Genomic DNA, 23,861 nt, shown 5'->3' with positions numbered 1-23,861 from the left:
CAGATTGCAGCCCAAATAAATGCTTCACAGAGTTCAAGTAACAGACACATCTCAACATCAGCTGTTCAGAGGAGACTGTGTGAACCACAATCACCTGACCTCAACCCAATTCAGATGGTTTGGGATGAGGAAGGACCACAGAGCCAAGGAAACGCAGCTAACAAGTGCTCCGCATATGTGGGAACTCCTTGAAGATTATTGGAAAAGCATTCCAGGTGAAGCTGGTTGAGAGAATGCTAAGAGTGTGCAAAGCTGTCATCAAGGCAAAGGGTGGCTACTTTGAAGAATCTAAAACTTTTTGGGGGTTACTACATGATTCCATATATGTTATTTCATAGTTTGGATGTCTTCACTATTATTCTATAATGTAGAAAATAGTAAAAATAAAGAAAAACCATTGAATGAGTGGGTGTGTCAACTTTTGACTGGTACTGTATATATTTTGTTCATAAAAGTCTAGGTAAAACAGTCATTGTATGATTGTTTTTTTATTGGTATTTTTATTGATGATAATTGCTCTTTTAGTCTTTAAAATGGTTAAGGGCGCTGTACTGCAGCGCCAGCTGTGCCATCAGAGACTCTGGGTTCGCGCCCAGGCTCTGTCGTAACCGGCCGCGACCGGGAGGATCGTGGGGCGGCGCACAATTGGCCTAGCGTCGTCCGGGTTAGGGAGGGCTTGGCCTGTAGGGATGTCCTTGTCTCATCGCGCACCAGCGTCTCCTGTGGCGGGCTGGGCGCAGTGTGCGCTAACCAAGGTTGCCAGGTGCGGCTGGCTTCCGGGTTGGGTGCGCGCTGTGTTAAGAAGCAGTGCGGCTTGGTTGGGTTGTGTTTTTCGGAGGACGCATGACTTTCAACCTTCGTCTCTCCCGAGGCCCTACGGGAGTTGTAGCGATGAGACAAGATAGTAGCTACTAAAAACAATTGGATATCACGAAATTGGGGAGAAAAAGGGGTAAAATTGAATTGAATTGAATTGAAGAAAACAAAACAAAAAATGTTCTTTCAAAAGGTTGATGTAGTGATGAACTTGTTTTCATTCACTTACCCTTCTCCACTTTCATTACTTGTTTCCACTGGGTGCCGACGACGTGGTTGTCGATTAAGGCAGCCCCCCCCCGCACCTCTCTGATTCAGAGGTTGGGTTAAATGCGGAAGACACATTTCAGTTGAATGCATTGTTGTACAACTATTCCCCTTTCCCTTTCTAATCCTTGATAAGTGCCTTCATTTAAACATACTGTATGCCATTACTAGGAAGACACCACTTAAAGTGGTGACTGATTTTACTAAGTTATTTTACTTAAGTTTTTCAGGTATCATATGTGATTAAAAAAATTATAACTAAATGAAATTACTAAATGTTTAAATGTTAAAACACTAATTTTATAAACTGAAGCTATCCTTTTGCAGCTGTCTAAAGGTGTGAAAATCTGTCAGACTTGGTTGTGCAAACACTGTGTTTGAAATTATATACACTACAATCCATATACACAGTACTTGAATTACTGTAGGTAGGTTAATAGAGTTAATTTATCCATAGTTTGTATTACTTATCTGTTAATCCTGAAATAAAACAGTCAATCTGTGGATATTGTGCTGATTGAATGTTATTCCATTACTGTCATGTTACCATAGGTCTCAAACTCACTTCTCCCTCTTTAGAACAGTATATGATATTTTGGAAGGTTTGATTAGAACAGTGTTTGTAGCATGTCTCAGCTTTCCGGAATATGTCCTGTCGTATATTTCTACAATAGAGCTGAGTGACCTCGACAATACTATTAAAGATTGGTAGCAGGTGGTCACTGGTTGGGAAACTAGGTTATTTCTGTATTTTATCATTTGAAGGTTACCCGGTGTGCCAATGTATTAGGCCATGTGCCTTTTAGCTATATGATATTTGGATGTCTGTAACACTTCAGGTGTCGTAGGTGTGTGGAGTCAAACGCAGGAGACAGTGAGTGCAAAGCTGTGCGTCTTTAATAGCGCCAACGCACCACAGGGTGCTCACAATAGTAACGGCCCCAAACACAGGGAATGAGCATGTACAACGGAAAAAGTAACGACCAGGCACTAACACGTACCTCTACAACAGAGCCGAAGGTTACACTGAAATAATCCCGCACAACAACCAGGCGGGCCGGCTGTCTAATAAAGACAAACTAATTAACTGATTACACATGAACAGGTGCTACCACTAAACATACAAGGAGGGAGAGGAAAAACAATCAGTGGCAGCTAATAGGCCGGTGATGACGACCGCCGAGCGCCAACCGCCCGGGAAGGGGAAACACCCTCGGTCGGACTCGTGACAGTACCCCCTCCTGACGCGCGGCTCCCGCAGCGCGCCGACACCGGCCTCGAGGTCGCCCGGAGGACGAGGTGCAGGGCGATCCGGATGGAGGCGATGGAAATCCCTCAACATGGATGGATCCAAGATGTCCCTCACCGGTACCCAGCACCTCTCCTCCGGACCGTACCCCTCCCAGTCCACGAGGTACTGCAGGCCCCTCACCCGGCGTCTTGAGTCCAGAATGGCCCGGACCGTGTACGCCGGGGTCCCCTCGATGTCCAGAGGGGGGGGAGGGACCTCCGGTACCTCACTGTCCTGCAGGGGACCAGCTACCACCGGCCTGAGGAGAGACACATGAAACGAGGGGTTAATACGATAATAGGAAGGGAGTTGTAATCGATAACACACCTCGTTTATTCTCCTCAGGACTTTAAAGGGCCCTACACACTGCGGACCCAGCTTCCGGCAGGGCAAGCGGAGAGGTAGGTTTCGGGTCGAGAGCCAGACCCTGTCCCCGGTACAAACACGGGGCCTCACTGCGGTGGCGGTCAGCACTCCTCTTCTGCCGTCCACTCGCTTGTCGTAGAGATTCCTGGACGGCCCTCCAGGTCTCCTTGGAGCGCTGTACCCATTCCTCCACCGCAGGAGCCTCGGTCTGGCTCGGATGCCATGGTGCCAGGACCGGCTGGTATCCCAACACACACTGAAAAGGGGACACGTTAGTAGAGGAGTGGCGTAGTGAGTTCTGAGCCATTTCAGCCCAGGGAATGTATCGTGCCCACTCCCCTGGCCGATCCTGGCAATACGACCGCAGAAACCTACCCACCTCCTGGTTCAATCTCTCCACCTGCCCATTACTCTCGGGGTGATAACCGGAGGTCAGGCTGACAGAGACCCCCAAGCGTGCCCATGAACGCTCTCCATACCCGAGACGTGAATTGGGGGCCCCGATCAGAAACGATGTCCTCCGGCACCCCGTAGTGCCGAAAGACATGGGTAAATAATGCCTCCGCAGTCTGCAGGGCTGTAGGGATACCGGGCAACGGGAGGAGACGGCAGGACTTAGAAAACCGATCCACAATCACTAGAACCGCGGTGTTCCCTGAGACGGCGGAAGATCGGTCAGGAAATCTATGGACAGATGTGACCATGGCCGCTGTGGAACGGGGAGGGGTTGTAGCTTCCCTCTAGGAAGGTGCCTAGGAGCCTTACTCTGAGCGCACACTGAGCAAGAGGAGACATAACCCTTAACGTCCTTAACCAACGTAGGCCACCAATACCTCCCCTGAAGGCTCCCCACTGTCCTCGTCACCCCAGGGTGACCCGAGGAGGGTAGGACGTGAGCCCACCGAATCAGCTTGTCCCGAACATCAAGCGGCACGTACCTTCGCCCCGCTGGACACTGAGGAGGCGCGGGTTCAGCCCGTAACGCCCGCTCGATGTCCGAGTCCACCTCCCATACCACTGGGGCTACCAGCTTAGAGGCGGGAAGGATGGGAGTAGGTTCGGTGGACCCATCCTCGGTGTCGTAAAGGCGGGACAGTGCGTCAGCCTTCACGTTCTGGGAGCCCGGTCTATAAGACAAAGTAAACCGGAACCGGGTGAAGAATATGGCCCACCTTGCCTGACGTGGGTTAAGTCTCCTTGCAGCCCGAATATACTCCAGATTCTGGTGGTCGGTCCAGATGAGAAAAGGGTGCTTAGCCCCCTCAAGCCAGTGTCTCCACACCTTCAGAGCTCTAACCACCGCTAGCAACTCCCGGTCCCCCACATCATAGTTACGCTCCGCTGGGCTGAGCTTCCTTGAGAAGAAAGCGCAGGGGCGGAGTTTTGGTGGCGTACCCGAGCGCTGTGATAGCACGGCACCCACCCCAGCCTCGGACGCGTCCACCTCCACTATAAATGCTAGAGAGGGATCCGGATGCGCCAACACGGGCGCATCAGTGAACAGCGCCTTCAACTTGTTGAATGCTCTGTCCGCCTGTGCTGACCACTGCAATCGCACCGGGCCCCCCCCCAGCAGTGAGGTAATGGGAGCCGCTATCTGGCCAAAACCCCGGATAAACCTCCGGTAGTAGTTGGCAAAACCCAAAAACCGCTGCACCTCCTTTACCGTGGTTGGAGTCGGCCAATTACGCACGGCCCTAATGCGGTCACCCTCCATCACCACCCCGAGGTGGAAATGCGATATCCCAGAAAAGAGACGGCTCGTTTAGAGAACACGCATTTCTCAGCCTTGACGTATAGGTCATGCTCCAGCAGTCTTCCAAGCACTTTGCGCACCAGAGACACATGCGCGGTGTGAGTGGCCGAGTAGATCAGAATGTCATCGATATAAACAACCACTCCCTGCCCGCACAGGTCCCTGAGAATCTCGTCTACAAAGGATTGGAAAACGGCTGGAGCATTCTTTAACCCATACGGCATGACGAGGTACTCATAGTGGCCGGATGTAGTACTAAATGCGGTTTTCCACTCGTCTCCCTTCCGAATACGCACCAGACTATACGCGCTCCTGAGATCCAGTTTTGTGAAGAACTGCGCTCCGTGGAACGATTCCACCGCCGTAGCGATGAGAGGTAGAGGGTAACTATACCCCACTGTGATGGCGTTTAGACCTCTATAATCGATACACGGACGCAAACCTCCCTCCTTTTTCCTCACAAAAAGAAACTCGAGGAGACGGGTGAAATGGAGGGCCGAATGTACCCCTGTCCCAGCGACTCCGTGACATATGTCTCCATTGCCAACGTCTCCTCCTGGGACAGCGGGTACACATGACTCTTGGGAAGCGCAGCGTCTACCTGGAGATCTATCGTACAATCCCTTCCCGGTCGATAAGGTGGTAATTTAGTCGCTTTCACTTTACTGAAAGCGATTGCCAAATCGGCATACTCGGGGGAATGCACACCGTGGAACCCTGGTCTGGACTCTCCACCGACGTGGCACCGATGGAAACTCCCAAACACCTTCCAGAACACTCCTCTGACCACCCCTGGAGAACCCTTGTCTCCACGAAATTTTAGGATTGTGCCGGGCCAGCCAGGGAGTCCCCAGCACCACTGGAAACGCAGGCGAATCAATAATAAAAAAACTGATACGCTCCCTATGATTCCCCTGCGTCACCATGTCCAGTGGGACCGTGGTCTCCCCGACCATCCCTGACCCTAATGGCCGGCTATCTAGGGAGTGCACGGGGAAAGGAGAATCTATCGGCACCAGCGGAACCCCTAACTTAAGGGCGAGTCCGCGATCCATAAAGTTCCCAGCTGCGCCTGAATCGACTAGCGCCCTATGCTGGGAAGAGGGAAAAAAGTGAAGGAAAGAGATTAAGACAAACATATGGCCAACAAGGGATTCTGGGTGAGTCTGATGCTGACTCACCTGGGGTGACCGAGAAGCGTTCCGCCTGCCATCTCTACTCCCAGACGGACCCCCAGCACCGATCAGACGTGTGTCCTCTCCGACCACAGTTGGTGCAGGGAAGGCCTCCTCCTCCGGTACCCCGGCGCAGCCCCTCCCAACTCCATCGGAATGGGAGCGGAGGGGCTGGGTGGTGGAACGCACAGGACCCTCTCTGAACGCATTTCGCGGGCAGCCAGCAGATTGTCCAGTCGAATGGACATGTCAATCAGCTGATCCAGTGACAGAGTGGTGTCCCGACACGCTAACTCCCGGCGGACGTCCTCTCGGAGACTACACCTGTAGTGGTCCATAAGGGCCCTGTCGTTCCACCCAGATCCGGCTGCCAAGGTCCGGAACTCCAGCGTAATCCTGGGCGCTCCTCATCTCCTGCCTGAGATGAAAAAGTCGATTCTCCCACCGCTCGGCCGTCTAGAGGGTGATCAAACACGGCACGGAAGCGGCAGGAAAACTCTGGGTAGTGCTCCCGCGCTGAGTCTGGGCCTTTCCAGACTGCGTTCGCCCACTCCAGAGCACGACCCGTGAGGCAGGAGATGAGGACACTCACCCTCTCCGCTCCTGAGGGAGTGGGTCTAACGGTGGCCAGGTATAGCTCCAGCTGAAGCAGAAACCCTGGCAACCCGCCGCTCCATCATAAGCCCTCGGTAGCGTCAGACGGAGGGTGCTGGAGTCGAGTGATGGGGAGTCCGGAGTCGGGGTGCCGAAGGTGGAGAGAGGAGACCACTCCTCTCCCATCGGTCCATTCTCTCCATCACTTGATCCATCGCGGATCCGATCCGATGGAGAACGGTGGTGTGGTGGAGAACCCGTTCCTCCATCGATGGGAGAGGGTTGGCTGCTGCTCCTGCTGACTCCATTCAATTTGATTTAGGTGCGGGATTCTGTAACACTTCAGGTGTCGTAGGTGTGTGGAGTCAAACGCAGGAGACAGTGAGTGCAAAGCTGTGCGTCTTTAATAGCGCCAACGCACCACAGGGTACTCACAATAGTAACGGCCCCAAACACAGGGAATGAGCATGTACAACGGAAAAAGTAACGACCAGGCACTAACACGTACCTCTACAACAGAGCCGAAGGTTACACTGAAATAATCCCGCACAACAACCAGGCGGGCCGGCTGTCTAATAAAGACAAACTAATTAACTGATTACACATGAACAGGTGCTACCACTAAACATACAAGGAGGGAGAGGAAAAACAATCAGTGGCAGCTAATAGGCCGGTGATGACGACCGCCGAGCGCCAACCGCCCGGGAAGGGGAAACACCCTCGGTCGGACTCGTGACAATGTCACTGTAAGAAGAGAATACAGCTGTGCTTTTATTTTGTAGTTTTCGCAATATATTTGAGTACACTACCACCCAATAGAGAGAAAATATACCAGAAAAGAACACCAGAGTAATGAACTGCTCTTGTAAAGATGTCTTGACTCATGGATGCTAGTGGTTTCCCCGTTAGAGGGCAATTACCCCTCTCGCTCCACATCCCTCTCTGCCTTTATTCCTTCATTACCTGTCCTCACAAGAGAGCTAGTGTTTGTGCATCTGCCTCTCACACCTCACCTCTAGAAACAAGCAGCATGCCTTATAATGTAGAGAGCACAGGAGAGGAGAACTAAGGGACCATTGGCAGAGATGTAAAGAAAATAATTTGATACCTCGGGCCCCCTTTTTATTTGCATGTGAGGATTGATCATTTATTTTTGGACATGGCTAAACACATCTAGGCTAAACATGATAACGAAATAGACAATGTCTGCTCCGTTAGGCTGCTTTCGTTATGGGTCATGTGACCCGGCTTCACTCTGTTGGGATATTCACATGCTCTTAAGAAACCAGGGCCAACATCGAAGGCTGGGGCATTCATCCATAACATTACAGGCAGCCCTGTGGACTATGAATCAGAGAGACGATTGGTGCACAAACATATCCATGTGTTTACGTGTAACGTGACATCAACCTCTTCAAATGTCCCATTTGAAAAGGCCTGCTGCTAACCTGTTATCCTGTAACACAATCCCCGAGAAGAACCACAGTCATCCAATGAATGTACATACCCTTCTTTCATCAGACCATTTGTAATTCATGAATGTGCAGAGTGAATGCGACTTCATCTAAGTTATAGAAACAGTGGGTTATATGATCGTTTACAATTAACCTGAAGTCCTGCTTAGTCCACTATGAGCTTTAATTGTCGTAAAATCCTAAACCTGCTTGCATTGATAACCGTCATATTTATGTCTCCTAAGATGACCTTCTGGTATAACGACAGTGTAATAATGAATGCAAGTGAATTTATGTTGCATGGAAGAAATGAGAAATGAAATTATTCTCAATCACTGTAGGGCTCAAATTAAATTTACTGTCCCAGAGGCTCAATTGGCAATGATCTGAAAGCATTTAGATGCTCAAGCATAGCCGCATCCCTTCCTGTCATTCTATTTACCCCCGTCAACACTGCTTTCCTCTGACCACAAGAGGGCGACTGCTCACACACAGATCTCATTTTCCAGATCTTCTCTCAATGACAAATGATGTTCAAATCAAGTAGCCACTTAATGATACTGCAACCATGGGACTGTCACTGGCCAAGGCAGGGAGAAAATGAATTAAGACAGAGCACCATAACATGTTTATTATACAACAGCATATCAAGTTCCCCCTATCCAGATTTTATATTAAGGATTTAATTCCCATGATCTATCTGTTCTTCTCAAAACATGGCTTAGTAAAGGTCACATTTAACCCCTGACCTCAGGGTGAGGGGGGTCAACCTTAGTCAGCGAAAACAATAACCATCAACAGGTTACACACTTATGGACAGGCAAGGATATCTGTGCTTGAAAATGAGACTTTAATAACGTTTCTGCTTCTGTAAAAATGTCTCTGCTTGTGCATTATATTTGCAGTGCACCACATTATCCTGTGTGTGTGTATCACTGTGAGTGATTTAAGAAATGGCCGCTACATTGGCTTCCTGCCAAGGCTAAGGCTGATTTCAAGGTTTTACTTCTAACCTACAAAGCATTACATGGACTTGGTCCTACCCATCACCATTTGGTCCTGCCGTACATACCTACATGTATGTTATGGTCACAAGACGCAGGCCTCCTTACTATTCCTGGAGGCAGGGCTTTCCTATAGAGCTTTATTTTTTATGGAATGGTCTGCCTATCCAGGTGAGACGTGGAATCGGTCTCAACCTTTAAGACTTTACTGAAGACATCTCTTCAGTAGGTCCTATGATTGAGTGTAGTCTGGCCCAGGGGAGCGAAGGTGAACGGCAAGGCACAGGAGTGACAAACCCCCCTTACTGAGTCACTGGCTTGCTAGTGCTCTCCCATGCCATCCCGAAGAGGGGTGCATCACATCGTGACAGCCATTTTTCGCTATACTCTACTTGAGTGGGTTGATCTTCCTGTGATTGATTGAGTAGTTTGTTTTTACACATAAGAAAACAAGTGGTTGTAAAAACACCCTGTCCATTTATGAGCCTTTTACAATGGTCAAAGCCATGCTTTGTTGAGCAGGTCAGAAGTTGGCTCAGTTGGAGGTACAGTTCACTAGCACATACATCGACTTGAAATCACTGGCCACTTTAATAATGGAACACTAGTCCCTTTAATAATGTTGACATATTTTGCGTTACTCATCCCATATGTATATACTGTATTCTATCCTATTCTACTGTATCTTAGTATATCCCGCTCTGACATTGCTCACCCAAATATTTATATATTCTTAATTCCTTTACTTTAGATTTGTGTGTATTGGGTGTTTTGTTGTGAAATTGTTAAATATTACTTGTTAGATATTACTGCACTGTTGGAGTTAGAAACACAAGCATTTCGGTACACCCGCAATAACATCTGCTAAACACGTGCATGTGACAAATAATATTTGCTTTGATTTGATATGATGCAGGGGGGAAGATTATAGTGACACAAACAAACATGCCATGATAATAACAATGCAGCTGCATTGCTAGGTAACTTGAAAATAAACTTGGACAGGAACATTATCTCTTAGGCTACATAATCAATTCTAACAGCCAGGTTTACTTTTTACTAAATATGTTTGGAAAGACGTAGCGTAGCCTAGTGGTTAGAGCGTTGGACTCGCAACCGGAAGGTTGTGAGTTCAAACCCCCGAGCTGACAAGGTACAAATCTGTCGTTCTGCCCCTGAACAGGCATTTAACCCACTGTTCCCAGGCCGTCATTGAAAATAAGAATGTGTTCTTAACTGACTTGCCTGGTTAAATAAAGGTAAATTTAAAAAAAATATTGATAATATATTGTCACCCAACAATCATATTAGTTGGTGGATCATTCTTGGAATCTAAGTGTTATTTTTTTTCTAAACAGAAAAATCACAGAGTGATAGTATATAGTATAATATGCTCACAGTTTTTTTCCGTTTCTTTGAATGGAGTTTGGGTGCAGTACTGTTTTGTTGAAAGTGCAGTCCCTCCCACCCGTATGGCTCAGTGGCATCAGAGTTTATGATGACGCCACTCTCGCCCCGCCCCACAAACTCCATCTTTGAGTTAATTTCATTCCTGCTCTCATTCCGGGCATACTTCACATCTCTGTAGATGCGCAGTGAATTTTACACACTTCAGCCGGCTGGTCTGAAGAAAAAAATCCTTGGCAGTTCTAAAAAACAACAACATCTCAGCCCTTACAGCAAAACCGAAATACAGCGAAAATTGTTACAATTAACCATAATAGAGGTTTAAGGTAAGTTTGCTACTACTTTTTACGAAAAGTTATTGTGGTGCGTTTGTATAGTAGATTACTGGAAAATCAAAAGTGGTCAGATTTAATTGGAAAATAAATATTGAAGGTTGATTACTATATCACAAATAGGTATCTTATGTATGAAATAGAATTAAGCCACTTGTGAAATAAATTGTAGAAACTATGCGAACGTGCCATATTGGCTGGCTGGAGCCTACGTCGGAGAGCTGTCTCTCACTTTGTCCATAGACGTCGTCCGACAATGCATGAACATCTTTGACATTTTTGACATTTTTCCTGAAGAAAATATTGGACATTGCAACAGTATATCCACCAAGTACTGTAGAACACATTCGTTACATTACATTCGTCTAAGTTATTATCTTTGTGTTTTTCCCCGTACAGGCAGGGAGTTGCCGTCAGCGATATTTTGCTTTCTGTGCGCAACAAAGCATACGAGTCAGAAGGACTTGTTGCATCCTCGGGTTTTCATTTGGCCCTTTGATAACTGTAAGTAGAATATACATTGTATTCTTCCAATATACAATTTCGTTGATATAAATATTGTAACTTGTTGCGTGTGGAATTATTGTTGGGTATGATATTTACCCCCGAATGACTTTTCCTTAAAAGTTAGTTTTACATTTCCCATATTAAATAAACATAGTTAAAATAATGAAAAAATGATCTGGTGTATTATGTGTGAATGAGAAAGTTTATACAGAGCAGCCTTTGTTAATGATTCACTTGTGTACTGCTGCACCTGTACTACCCTCCCGTGATTTCATGAATCTGGGCAAGAAACTAGAGGCTTGAACATCATCTTATAACTGAAAATATTTTTGTAATTTGGTTTATCAGTGCTGTGATTAAATGCTTTGAAATACTGCATTAATCACCATTCTCTCATCAGAGAAAATATGCCAGCAATTAGAATTTGGTTTTGATCATGCTTAATGAAATGTTAATAACCTGCTTTCTGAAGTTACATTTTAATTCTACTACTTTTTGGCACAATGTGAAACATCTCATCTCATTTAGATAATTCAGTGATATCTTCAATGAAGTACTGGCTTGAATCTAATGTCATCAAGTATTCAGGTTTACTTGTCTGTATTTGTTTCCTGCGTGATGTGTTATGAAACAGTTTTTCAATCAGACCATTGGTATGTCACTAAAGTTAATGTGATTATCACTTTCCTAAAAGTAGACTTTATTAGTTGTTACATTTAAAATAAAGCTTGAAATAAATATTTTGTCTAGCCAAGAGGTATATTGAAGATGAAACCTCTTCTGAAATCAGAGGGATGTTGGCAGGTGCAAAACGAGTTACTTCTGGGAGTAGAGGACTGTGTGGAAATTGGACAAGGGGAGGAAGAAATGGAAAGGGGGCATTTTATTGTCTTTGTTGTGTTTAGGCTATGAGTGAATGGAGCTGTTGAATCACCATGGGCAAACCATCCTATTCTCCAGTCCGTTGACATCTGGTTTCAGTACTTCATGCACCTGTAGATGGGGAAAAAATGCAAATCCTGACATTTGCGCTTACCCCTCTGCGCAGTGCAAATGGGGACTAACGACCATTTGTTTGGCTGCCTCACTGTCTAGGCCAGCCTATTGTTATACCAGAAACAGGCAGTAGTGGTTGAAGCACCATATGGCTCCTGTGTGCCTAGTCAGTGCTATCTGTTCATTTAGCTAATCAATGGCATTACAATGTGGTTGATTGAGTCGCCAGCTATTTTTTCTTCTTTGTACAGCCTTAGAAACAGGGCAGGATTAATGCAGGGCTGAAGCTCCTGGGCCAGTGGGGGGCCTAAGAGGGAGCAAAAAACACATTAAGGAAATATATACAGTATACAGTGGGGCAAAAAAAGTATTTAGTCAGACACCAATTGTGCAAGTTATCCCACTTAAAAAGATGAGAGAGGCCTGTAATTTTCATCATAGGTACACTTCAACTATGACAGACAAAATGAGAAAAAAAATCCAGAAAATCACATTGTAGGATTTTCTATGAATTTATTTGCAAATTATGGTGGAAAATAAGTGTTTGGTCAATAACAAAAGTTTATCTCAATACCCTGGGATGATCTTGATTTATTATTAGAACCGGCCCGCAGACCGCAGCAAGCCGGCAGCCCGCAGATCTTTTACACGCACCAATACTACATTTCCCACAATGCAACGGTGACGCACCGAGCAGTAGGCTGCTTCATTTCAATATTTATTGGCACAGCAGTTGTCAGCATCACAGTAAAATTAACTTTCAGATACCCATCAAAAATGGCAAAACGGAAGGTGGACACTGAGAACCGGGGTTTCAAACAAGGTGGGAGTCGGAGTATTTGTTCACGGAGGTAGCTGGAAAACCTGTGTGTCTTCTGTGTGGAGAAAGTGTGGCGGTACTGAAAGAGTATAATCTGAGACGACATTATGAAACGAAACACGCGGACAAAAACAAGAATATGGACATGGAACAAAGGCTACAAAAGGCAGAGGAATTAAAACGAGGCCTCAAATCTCGACAGGCTCTGTTCAAAAAAGCCAAATCACAAGGCCAGGCTGCTGTCAAGGCCAGTTTTATTTTGGCAGAAGAGATCGCTAAATCAGCCCGGCCATTTACGGAGGGGGATTTCATCAAAAACTGCATGATTAAAGTTTGTGACGAAGTTTGCCCAGAAAAAAGGCAACTCTTTTTAAATGTGAGTCTGAGCAGAAACACCATTGCCGAGAGAGTAGACCAGTTGTCCATCAATCTAAAAGAGCAGCTTGTGAAAAAGGGAAAAGATTTCATTGCATATTCCTTGGCTGTGGATGAGAGCACCGACATTTCTGACATTGCCCAGTTGTCAATTTTCATCCATGGAGTGGACTCCAGCCTAAGCGTGACAGAGGAGTTTTTGGCTTTACGTCCTATGCATGGCACAACTACGGGGCATGATTTGTATGAAGAGGTGTCAAGATGTGTAAATGAGATGGAGCTGCCTTGGGAAAAACTCGTGGGTTTGACAACCGACGGAGCACCTGCGATGTGGACACAGGAGCGGACTGGTGGCGAAGATACGGGAAAAGATGCAAGAGGAAAACGCGACAGGTGAGCTGACAGCTTATCATTGTATCATACACCAGGAAGCGTTGTGCGGTAAAGCCTTGAAAATGGAGCATGTAATGAGCATCATCACGCGCACAGTTAACTTTATCAGAGCCAAAGGTTTGAATCACCGCCAGTTCAAGGCATTTCTGACGGAGTTAGAAACGGAGCATGGTGATTTGCCTTATCACACAGAGGTGCGATGGCTAAGCCAGGGAAAGGTGCTTCAAAGATGTTTCGAGCTTCGTGAGGAGATTTGTCTGTTCTTGGACAGCAAAGGGAAAGACACAACACAACTCCGAGACGAAATGTTTCTGTGTGAAATGGCTTTTCTGTGTGACATTACGAGTCATCTGAATGCAATGAACTTGCAGCTGCAGGGTCGGGATCGTGTCATCTCTGATATGTACAGTACAGTGAAGGCATTTAAAACCAAACTGACTCTGTGGGAGACGCAGATGCGGAAAGAAAATTTGAGCCACTTTCCCAGCTGCCAGACCATGAAAGAGAAGCTCTCTACCAGTGCGTTCCCGAGCGCACAGTTGGCTGATAAAATATGTATGCTTGCCGCTGACTTTCGACGCCGATTTGCTGACTTTGAAGCACAAAAAAGCAGGTTGGAACTGCTCGGTAACCCATTTGCTGTTGACGTGGAAAGCTCACCACCAAACCTCCAAATGGAGTTGATTGACCTCCAATGCAATGATGCACTGAGGGCAAAATATGCGGCAGTGGGTGCTGCGGAGTTCGCCCGTTTCCTCCCGACAATGCCCCAGCTGCGCATCCAGGCTGCTCAAACGTTGTCTATGTTTGGCAGCACATACCTGTGTGAACAACTGTTTTCTTTGATGAACTTGAACAAAACATCACACAGAAGTCGACTTACTGCTGAACACCTCCACTCAATTCTGAGGATTTCCTCAGCTCAGAGCCTTACCCGAACATTGATGAACTTGTGGAAAAGATGGGACACCACCAAGTATCACCCTCAACCTCAAACAAGTGAACATTACTGTGCAATCACATATTTAGAGTTTTTACTCAGTTCAAGTTTAAAAGTTAAAGTTTAATATTTGTTTTCACTGCATGTTACTTCTCCTTAAACAAAGTGTTGTTTTTGATTAATAGATTTTTGCACTTTATTTTATTGTATTTCAATCCAATTATATTTTAAAAATATTTCAGTTGAGTGGATGATAGAAAATTGCTATTATTGTTTTTTTCTTTGAAGTAAATTTAGCCCACTTTTGCTAAAATAGAAAATATAGGCTACTGATGGTGCCTTGAATACCGGTTTCTTTCATTTAATGTTCATGTTATGGGGATTTTTATATAAAGGAAATTTGTCTTTTGTGTCTGTTGAAAATTAAAGATTACTGACAGAGCCATAAGAAAATATTGCTTTATTTATCTGATCATATTGGAATATATTTGTTAGGTTTTCAGTAGGTTCAATTAGGTTCACTAGACTATATGCGTCATTTAAACATTTTTCAATGAACATTCGAACAGTCCGGCCCTCGGCTTGTAGCTAAATTTTTTATTTGGCCCTCCGTCCATTTGACTTTGACACCCCTGCCGTAACGGGAGGAGTAGAGACCAGAGAAGACTCGGCCTCTGACTCCGACCCGCTGCTTAATGGGGAAAACCGGTTGAAAGTTTCTGTCTGCTGAATGAGCGACACCGGTTGAGCTTTCCTACAGCATTTCCTTCCAGAAACCGTGAGAAAGTTGTCCGGCTGCGGGGACTGTGCCAGGGGATTTATACTACTATCTGTACTTACTGGTGGCACAGACGCGATTTCATCCTTTCCTACACTGAAATTACCCTTGCCTAACGATTGCGTCTGAAGCTGGGCTTGTAGCACAGCTATCCTCGCCGTAAGGCGAGTACAGCGACTACAAATAGTAGGCATCATGTTAATGTTACTACTTAGCTTCGGCTGTTGGAGGTCCTGACGAATCGTGTCCAGATAAAGCGTCCGGAGTGAAAAAGTTGAGGAAAAAATAAATAAATATATGAACGGTAATTAAAAAATGAAAACTGTAAAGTTGTCAGGTAGCAAAATAGGTTGGCAACAAAACGCACAGCAACTCGAAAAACAAGCCTGCAAGTTGTGACCGGAAATGACATGAAATGACTAGCAATGGCTGACAGTATTACCCTGGCAGTTAGACTATTAAACTCATGGATACACTAGCAATGGCTGCCAGTATTACCCTGGAAGTTAGACTATTAAACTCATGGATACACTAGCAATGTCTGCCAGTATTACCCTGGCAGTTAGACTATTAAACTCATGTATACACTAGCAATGTCTGCCAGTATTACCCTGGCAGTTAGACTATTAAACTCATGGATACACTAGCAATGGCTGCCAGTATTACCCTGGCAGTTAGACTATTAAACTCATGGATACACTAGCAATGGCTGCCAGTATTACCCTGGCAGTTAGACTATTAAACTCATGGATACACTAGCAATGGCTGCCAGTACTACCCTGGCAGTTAGACTATTAAACTCATGGATACACTAGCAATGGCTGCCAGTATTACCCTGGCAGTTAGACTATTAAACTCATGGGTACACTAGCAATGGCTGCCAGTATTACCCTGGCAGTTAGACTATTAAACTCATGGATACACTAGCAATGTCTGCCAGTTCTGACTTGAATGGGAACTGCTGTGTATGGATTATATTTATATGGTTGGTCTGTTTACCTTTTACAAATTTCAAAATACAATTGTGGGAAAAACGTACTGTTTTTGCTTACTGAAAAGAGAAGACCAATCTGTCTGTACAATCAACAGATACACTACCGTTCAAAAGTTTGGGGTCACTTAGAAATGTACTTGTTTTTGAAAGAAAAGCACATTTTTTGTCCATTAATATAACATCAAATTGATCAGAAATACAGTGTAGACATTGTTAATGTTGTAAGCCATAGGCTACTACTCACCGTGATGGCCGATGCGCTCCTATTGGCAATAGCCTATCTCAACATGAGCTACGTTGAAAAACAACATTGTAAAGATTTTTTTTGTTTACGTAGAATTGCATGAAACGTTTTTTTAACAATGTTCCTAAAAATGCCTCTGCTCAACTCTGACCTATGCCACATCGCAAATGTTATTATGGCTTTATTATAAAGGGCTTTTTCTTCAACAGTAAATGTACTGTAATTGAGGAGTCAGGATGTGAAATGCCTGGACTTTATCCCCAAAAACGAAATGTTATTTCCATGTCTTTTTACGAACCATTGGTCTCGTCACAGTGTTATGAAACAAGTGAACAGGTGATTCACCTTCTTAGTGGGGGAAGGATGCACTGCTGTGTAAAACAAGAATCTCTCACGATTTCATCTGATTGCAAATGGGCATTCCTCTGCTATTCTAAAGTCTTAAATGGCAATTTTAAACATTTTTAGAAGTCATAGAAACTAAATTAGCTGTCAATGTTAACAATGTGTCATTCGGTCCCTCTGTCCTTTCCTTGTCTTATTCGCAGAGTAGTGAAAATGAATGCTGAGAGAGTGTCTGAGAGAGAGAGGTCTCATTTCTCTGGCCTGATAAGATGCCTTGTTATGTGGTACTTGCAGGAAATAAAATGTGTGGTGGCCACAGAGGAAGGCTGTATTTTGGGAGGGAGAGAAAATTCAACAAAAAGTAAATGGAGTGTAAAAGAGAACAGAGAAAATTTATTTGAAATATACATTTGGGAGGTTTGTTAGAGCAACAATGCGTGGTGCACTGGGCTGGTGTGTTGCAGTGCTAGTGCAGGGGCATGGGGGCAGGCTTTGTTTGGAGAGCAGGGGTACAATGGGCGTCCTCCGGGGACCTGGCTGCAGGAGGGCCGGCCACTCTAACCGCCTGAGGTATACTCTGTGTCACAAAGGGAGAGTTTCAGCACAGTCTGATGCACTGCTCTTTTAGCTCCACAAGGTACATGGTGGGTGCCACCTAAAAACATACAGCTGAGCATCTGCTCCAGGTCTAGCTGCAGCTGCAGGGAACCTCTGCCTGCCAGCTTCTTCTGGCTGCACTTTGGACCTGTACAGCAACATTGAGACCACTGTAAGTGTAGGGTTAGGACACACCAAACCACAGGGTTAGAAGGGTAAGGACAGACGAGGTTGCTTTCATTATCCCTTCTCATCAGTATCAACACCCCTCACAACAAAAAGTAACACAATAAAATAACAATAACAAGCCTATATACAGGGAGTATCAGTACCGAGTCAATTTGTGGGGGTACAGGTTAGTCGAGGTAATTTGTACATGAAGGTAGGGGTAAAGTGACTATGCATAGATAATAAACAGCAAGTAGCAGCAGTGTAAAAACAAAGGGGGGTCAATATAAATAGTCCGGGGGATCATTTCATTAATTGTTCAGCAGTCTTATGGCTTGGGGTAGAAGCTGTTAAGGATCCTTTTGGTCCTTAACTTGGCACTCCAGTACCGCTTGGCGCTCTGGTACCGAGTTTTGACAATTTTTTGGGGCCTGCCTCTGTCACCACCTAGTATATAGTTCCTGGATATCAGGATGCTTTGCCCAAATGATGTAGTGGGCCATACGTACTACCCTCCTCTCAGATGCCGAGCAGTTGCCATACCAGGCAGTGGTATGGGGAAAAGTCATTTTAATCCATTTTAGAATAAGGCTGTAACGTAACAAAATGTGGAAAAAGTCAAGGGGTCTGAATACTTTCCAAATGCACTGTATTTAATCAATGGGATTATATATATTGCTCCAAAAGCTTGAAAAACTTTATACCACTTTAATTCTTACTGATATACAATTAAGTGACACAAATCACTGCATCAGCGTAATTTAAAGCATCTGACAGCTTTAATGTATCTTCATTTAAGGCCCTTTTCCAAAAATAGAAATCCTGATCAATCAATCAAATACATTTATAAAACACTTTTTACATCAGCCGATGTCAGAAAGTGCTATACAGAAACCCAGCCTAAAACCCAAAAGACAAAGCAATGTAGATATAGAAGCACGTGGCTAGGAAAAACTCCCTAGAAAGGCAGAAACCTAGAACCAGGCTCTGAGGGGTGGCCAGTCCTCTTCTGGCTATGCCGGGTGGAGAGGAACCAGGCTATGAGGGGTGGCCAGTCCTTTTCTGGCTGTGCCGGGTGGAGAGGAACCAGGCTCTGAGGGGTGGCCAGTCCTCTTCTGGCTGTGCCGGGTGGAGAGGAACCAGGCTCTGAGGGGTGGCCAGTCCTCTTCTGGCTGTGCTGGGTGGAGAGGAACCAGGCTCTGAGGGGTGGCCAGTCCTCTTCTGGCTGTGCTGGGTGGAGAGGAACCAGGCTCTGATGGGTGGCCAGTCCTCTTCTAGCTGTGCCAGGTGGAGATTATAAGAGTACATGGCCAAGATGTTCAAACGTTCATAGATGACCAGCAGGGTCAGATAATAGTAATCACAGTGGTTGTAGAGGGTGCAACAGGTCAGCACCTCAGGAGTACATGTCAGTTGGCTTTTCATAGCCGATCATTCAGAGTTAGAGACAGCAGGTGCGATAGAGAGTCCAAAACAGCAGGTCCGGGACAAGGTAGCATGTCCAGTGAGCAGGTCAGGGTTCCATAGCCGCAGGCAGAACAGTTGAAGCTGGAGTAGCAGCATGACCAGGTGGACTGGGGACAGCAAGGAGCCATCAGGCCAGGTAGTCCTGAGGCATGGTCCTAGGGCTCAGGTGCTCTGAGAGAAGATAGATAGAATTAGAGGGAGCATACTTAAATTCACACAGGACATCAGATAAGACAGGAGAAATACTCCACATATAACAGACTGACCCTAGACCCCGAAACATAAACTATTGCAGCATAAATACTGGAGGCTGAGACAGGAGGGGTCGGGAGACACTGTCGTCCCGTCCGACGATACCCCCGGACAGGGCCAGCTAGGCAGGATATAATCCCACCCATTTTGCCAAAGCACAGCCCCCACACCACTAGAGGGATATCTTCAACCACCAACCTACTACCCTAAGACAAGGCTGGGTATAGCCCACGAAGATCTGTCCGGGTGCGCCAACCCGGACAGGAAGATCACGTCAGTGACTCAACCCACCTAGGGACGGCATGGAAGAGCACCAGTAAGCCAGTGACTCAGCCCCGTAATAGGGTTAGAGGCCAAGAATCCCAGTGGGGAGAGAGTGATAGATCCTGTTAGCTGTTTAGCCTACAGATGGTAGAGACCCACGAACCATGTGTCATGAGAGCAATATGCTAACCTTCCGTCAATGCATGAGTCAGAGCATGAAGATAAAACAAACAGAGTTTTGACCTGTTCTGAAATGGGAAATCCAGGCTTCAACTACTTCCTTTCCATGGACTGAGGACAGTACAGTAGTATTGACAGCATGTACTGCTTATACCACAAGTAAAGAAAAATACCTTATTATAGCAGATACATTGAGGACAATTTTTGGTTCCTGCAATGGTATTGGCACTATGATACTATTTTACTGTACTTCAACGTTGGTTCAGTACTAACAGTTATGATACACAGGAATATGGTATCAGACTATTTCAGTGGATATCTAAGCTCTTTTGACAGATCTTTCTTTACAAGACGTCAGATGTAGTCTAAAGAAAAGAAGCCCCCATCACTCTATGTTGCACTTCTTTCGGTTAATAAAAGGTGTCTTTGACTATTTGAATATATTGGGTTTGGACATTTCATTATGCGGTGCTGAAAAGGTCTATTTTTTTGCGTCCTGAGCACCGTTACTGTTATCTTAACGGATGTTGTATCAGTGTTTAGCCCAGGGACACACAGGGTTCACAGCCCTCATTGAAACCACGTGCTCCTAACCCTGCGGAGTGTCAAGGAAGGATCCTACTCCAACACTCAGCAGGCTGCTCTGGAGTTCACACTTCTTGGAGCATGTTGATATTACTCCAACCTCCAGGCCTGTCCTTCCTGGTAGAGCCTATTCAGTCAAATGTATAAAGCCCTATTGCTGAGGGAGGGCGAGTGACACCTGAAGAACAATAGGAATTGCCTGAAGAACAATAGGAGTTGTGCTTATATGAAACACAGCAGTAACACAATACCTGGAGGAAGTAGGCCTGCTCACAGATCTAAGGACAATACCTGGAGGAAGTAGGCCTGCTCACAGATCTAAGGACAATACCTGGAGGAAGTAGGCCTGCTCACAGATCTAAGGACAATACCTGGAGGAAGTAGGCTTGCTCACAGATCTAAGGACAATACATGGGGGAAGTAGGCCTGCTCACAGTGGGTGGGGGAATGCCCCACCCAATGACCCAACTAGCAATTTAGAGCAGTCTGATGTTATTGGATTTTCCCCAAACATAACACTTTGCATTCATGAATTGCTTTGCCAATTTCTTTGCAGTATTGCTTTAGTGCCTTGTTGCAAACAAGGATATATGTTTTGTAAAATGTTTTTTTCTTCTGTACAGGCTTCCTGTTTTTCACTCTATTAGGTTAGTATTGTGGAGTAACTACAATGTTGTTGATCCATCCTCAGTTCTCCTATCACAGCCATTAACTGTTTTAAAGTCACCATTGGCCTCATGGTGAAATCCCTGAGTGGTTTCCTTCCTGTCCCCCGAATGAGTTAGGAAGGACTCCTGTATCTTTGTAGTGACTGGGTGTATTGATACACCATCCAAAGTGTAATTAAGTGTAATTAATTAATAACCATGCTTAAAGGGATATTCAGTGTCTGCTTCAATTTTGTATTTTTTTTTCTCATCTACCAATAGGTGCCCATCTTTGCGAGGCATTGGAAAACCTCCCTGGTCTTTGTGGTTGAATCTGTGTTTGAAGTTCAACTGAGTGACCTTACAGATAATTGTACGTGTGGGTTACAGAGATGAGTAGTCATTCAAAAGTCCATGCAGCGTATTATGTGACTTGTTTAGCAAATTTTTACTCCTGATGTAACAGCGTTCGTTTGTTGAAGGAGAGTCGGACCAAAATGCAGCGTGGTGGTTACTCATGCTCTTTAATGAATAATCGCGATACATGAAATAACTAAATAAATACAAAAACAACAAACGGAACGTGAAAACCTAATACAGTCTGTCTGGTGAACAACTACACAGAGCTAGGAACAATCACCCACGAAATACACAGTGAAACCCCGGCTACCTAAATATGGTTCCCAATCAGAGACAACGAGAATCACCTGACTCTGATTGAGAACCGCCTCAGGCAGCCAAACCTATGCTACACCCCTACTCAGCCGCAATCCCAATGCCTACAAAACCCCAATTCGAAACACAACATTTTAAACCCATGTCACACCCTGGCCTGACCAAATATATAACGAAAACACAAAATACTATGACCAAGGCGTGACACCTGAACTTATTTAGTCTTGCCATAACAAAGGGGTTCAATACTGATTGACTCAAGAAATGTCAGCTTTTCATTATTAATAAAAAAAAATTGGGGAAGAAAACATAATGTGTGCGTGCGCCAGCCAGCCAGCCATCCATCCAGCCAGCCAGCCAGCCAGCCAGCCAGCCAGCCAGCGACAAATCACTTAAATTGAAGCTGTAACACAACAAAATGTGGAAAAAGTCCAGGTTTGCGAATACTTTCTGAAGGCACTGTAACTCTAATTAATTAAAATAACAGAATGGCACATTTTGAGAATAAATATTTATGCTTTGAGTGTCACCAGTGCATATGGTTTTCTCATGCTGTAAAGGTTGTATTTTGAAATAGCGCTCAAGGGGTCATTTTTAAGAGATGTTAGGCAAGGATCGGCAACTTTGAAACTGCAGAACCTATACCACATCAAACCAGGATGAATGCCGTGACCAGAGGATGAATGCCACGAGCAGAGGATGAATGCCGCGAGCAGAGGATGAATGCCGCGAGCAGAGGATGAATGCCACGAGCAGAGGATGAATGCCGTGAGCAGAGGATGAATGCCACGAGCAGAGGATGAATGCTGCCAGCAGAGGATGAATGCCGTGAGCAGAGGATGAGGGCTGCGAGCAAAGGATGAATGCCGCGAGCAGAGGATGAGTGCCGCGAGCAGAGGATGAGTGCCGTGAGCAGAGGATGAGTGCCGCGAGCAGAGGATTAGTGCCGCGAGCATAGGATGAGTGCCACGAGCAGAGGATGAGTGCCGCGAGCAGAGGATTAGTGCCGCGAGCAGAGGATGAGTGCCACGAGCAGAGGATGAGTGTCCTGCAAGCAGAGGATGAGTTCCTGCGAGCACACAGACCTGTCAAGACCGCAGAAATTTGGTTGAGAGAGCAGAGGATGTTCAAGTGTGAGTTTGGGCGAGCTGAACATCATTGTTGCAGATCAAAGAGAAAAATGTCTGAATAAAAATAAATTGAACCTAAACAAAGAAACATGGTTAAAACATGTAAAAAGTGTCAAATTGTAACGGCGTTCTTCGTTTGTCGAAAGAGAGTCGGACCGAAATGCAGCGTGGTTGTTACTCATGTTCTTTAATGAATGAAATGAAACATACAATACAAAACAACAAACGGAACGTGAAACCTAATTACAGCCTATCTGGTGAAACTACACAGAGACAGGAACAATCACCCACGAAATACAAAGCGAAACCAGGCTACCTAAATACGGTTCCCAATCAGAGACAACGAGAATCATCTGACTCTGATTGAGGACCGCCTCAGGCAGCCAAGCCTATACAACACCCCTAATCAGCCGCGATCCCAAATACTACAAACCCCAATACGGACAATACAATAACCCCATGTCACACCCTGGCCTGAACAAATAATTAAAGAAAACACAAAATACTAAGACCAAGGCGTGACACAAATTGTCTTTACACTCTCAATTTCTCATTGCTCGCTCTCAATTCTTGGTACCTTTTGGGTTTTTTTCTGGTCGTCACTAGTTGGCACAAAGTCAAAATCCCCACCTATTTCTACAATGTATCTTGTTAAAACTCCTAATCTTATGCCTAACCTTAAATTAAGACCAAAAAGCACATTTTTTGTTCTCTTGAATTTGTATTTTTATTTAGGCTTTGTGGCTGTGGTTTTCTCGATTGGATTTCAGGCTGTTGGGGGGCGGCCTTAGAAGTAGGTGCATGTCGAGAAACCTTACATTGGTCACTTTCACTGGAGTGATGGAGGAACTAACAAATGCTTGCCGAACAACTTGGGACACTTGAAACAAACAAAGCCATTGGGAAATAAATTAAATGGCTATGCTATACCTTGAGTTGAGATTAATCTACTTGCTAAAGTTAGCTAGCTAGCTAATTACTTGTTAGCCAGCAACATTCGTCTGTTAGCGAAGTAACACCATAGTCCATAACTAGTTTGTTT

At 45.3% G+C, this 23,861-nt stretch overlaps 1 protein-coding gene across 2 annotated transcripts in view; it reads left to right on the top strand.

Moving 5' to 3' along the window:
- The first annotated feature begins 10,293 nt into the window (after positions 1-10,293).
- The window catches only part of LOC118395876 (transcriptional enhancer factor TEF-1-like), a 109,571-nt gene continuing 96,003 nt past the window's right edge, over positions 10,294-23,861 (top strand). For both annotated transcript variants that reach the window (XM_052466125.1, XM_035789900.2), the window contains exons 1-2: positions 10,294-10,456; positions 10,862-10,966. The gene's annotated coding sequence lies outside the window, so the exon portion shown is untranslated. The remainder of the gene's footprint in view (positions 10,457-10,861; positions 10,967-23,861) is intronic.

This window comes from Oncorhynchus keta, chromosome 17 (assembly GCF_023373465.1).
Source record: "Oncorhynchus keta strain PuntledgeMale-10-30-2019 chromosome 17, Oket_V2, whole genome shotgun sequence".
NCBI classification, from domain to species: Eukaryota; Metazoa; Chordata; class Actinopteri; order Salmoniformes; family Salmonidae; genus Oncorhynchus; species Oncorhynchus keta.
This window is presented reverse-complemented; position numbering and strand designations above follow the sequence as displayed.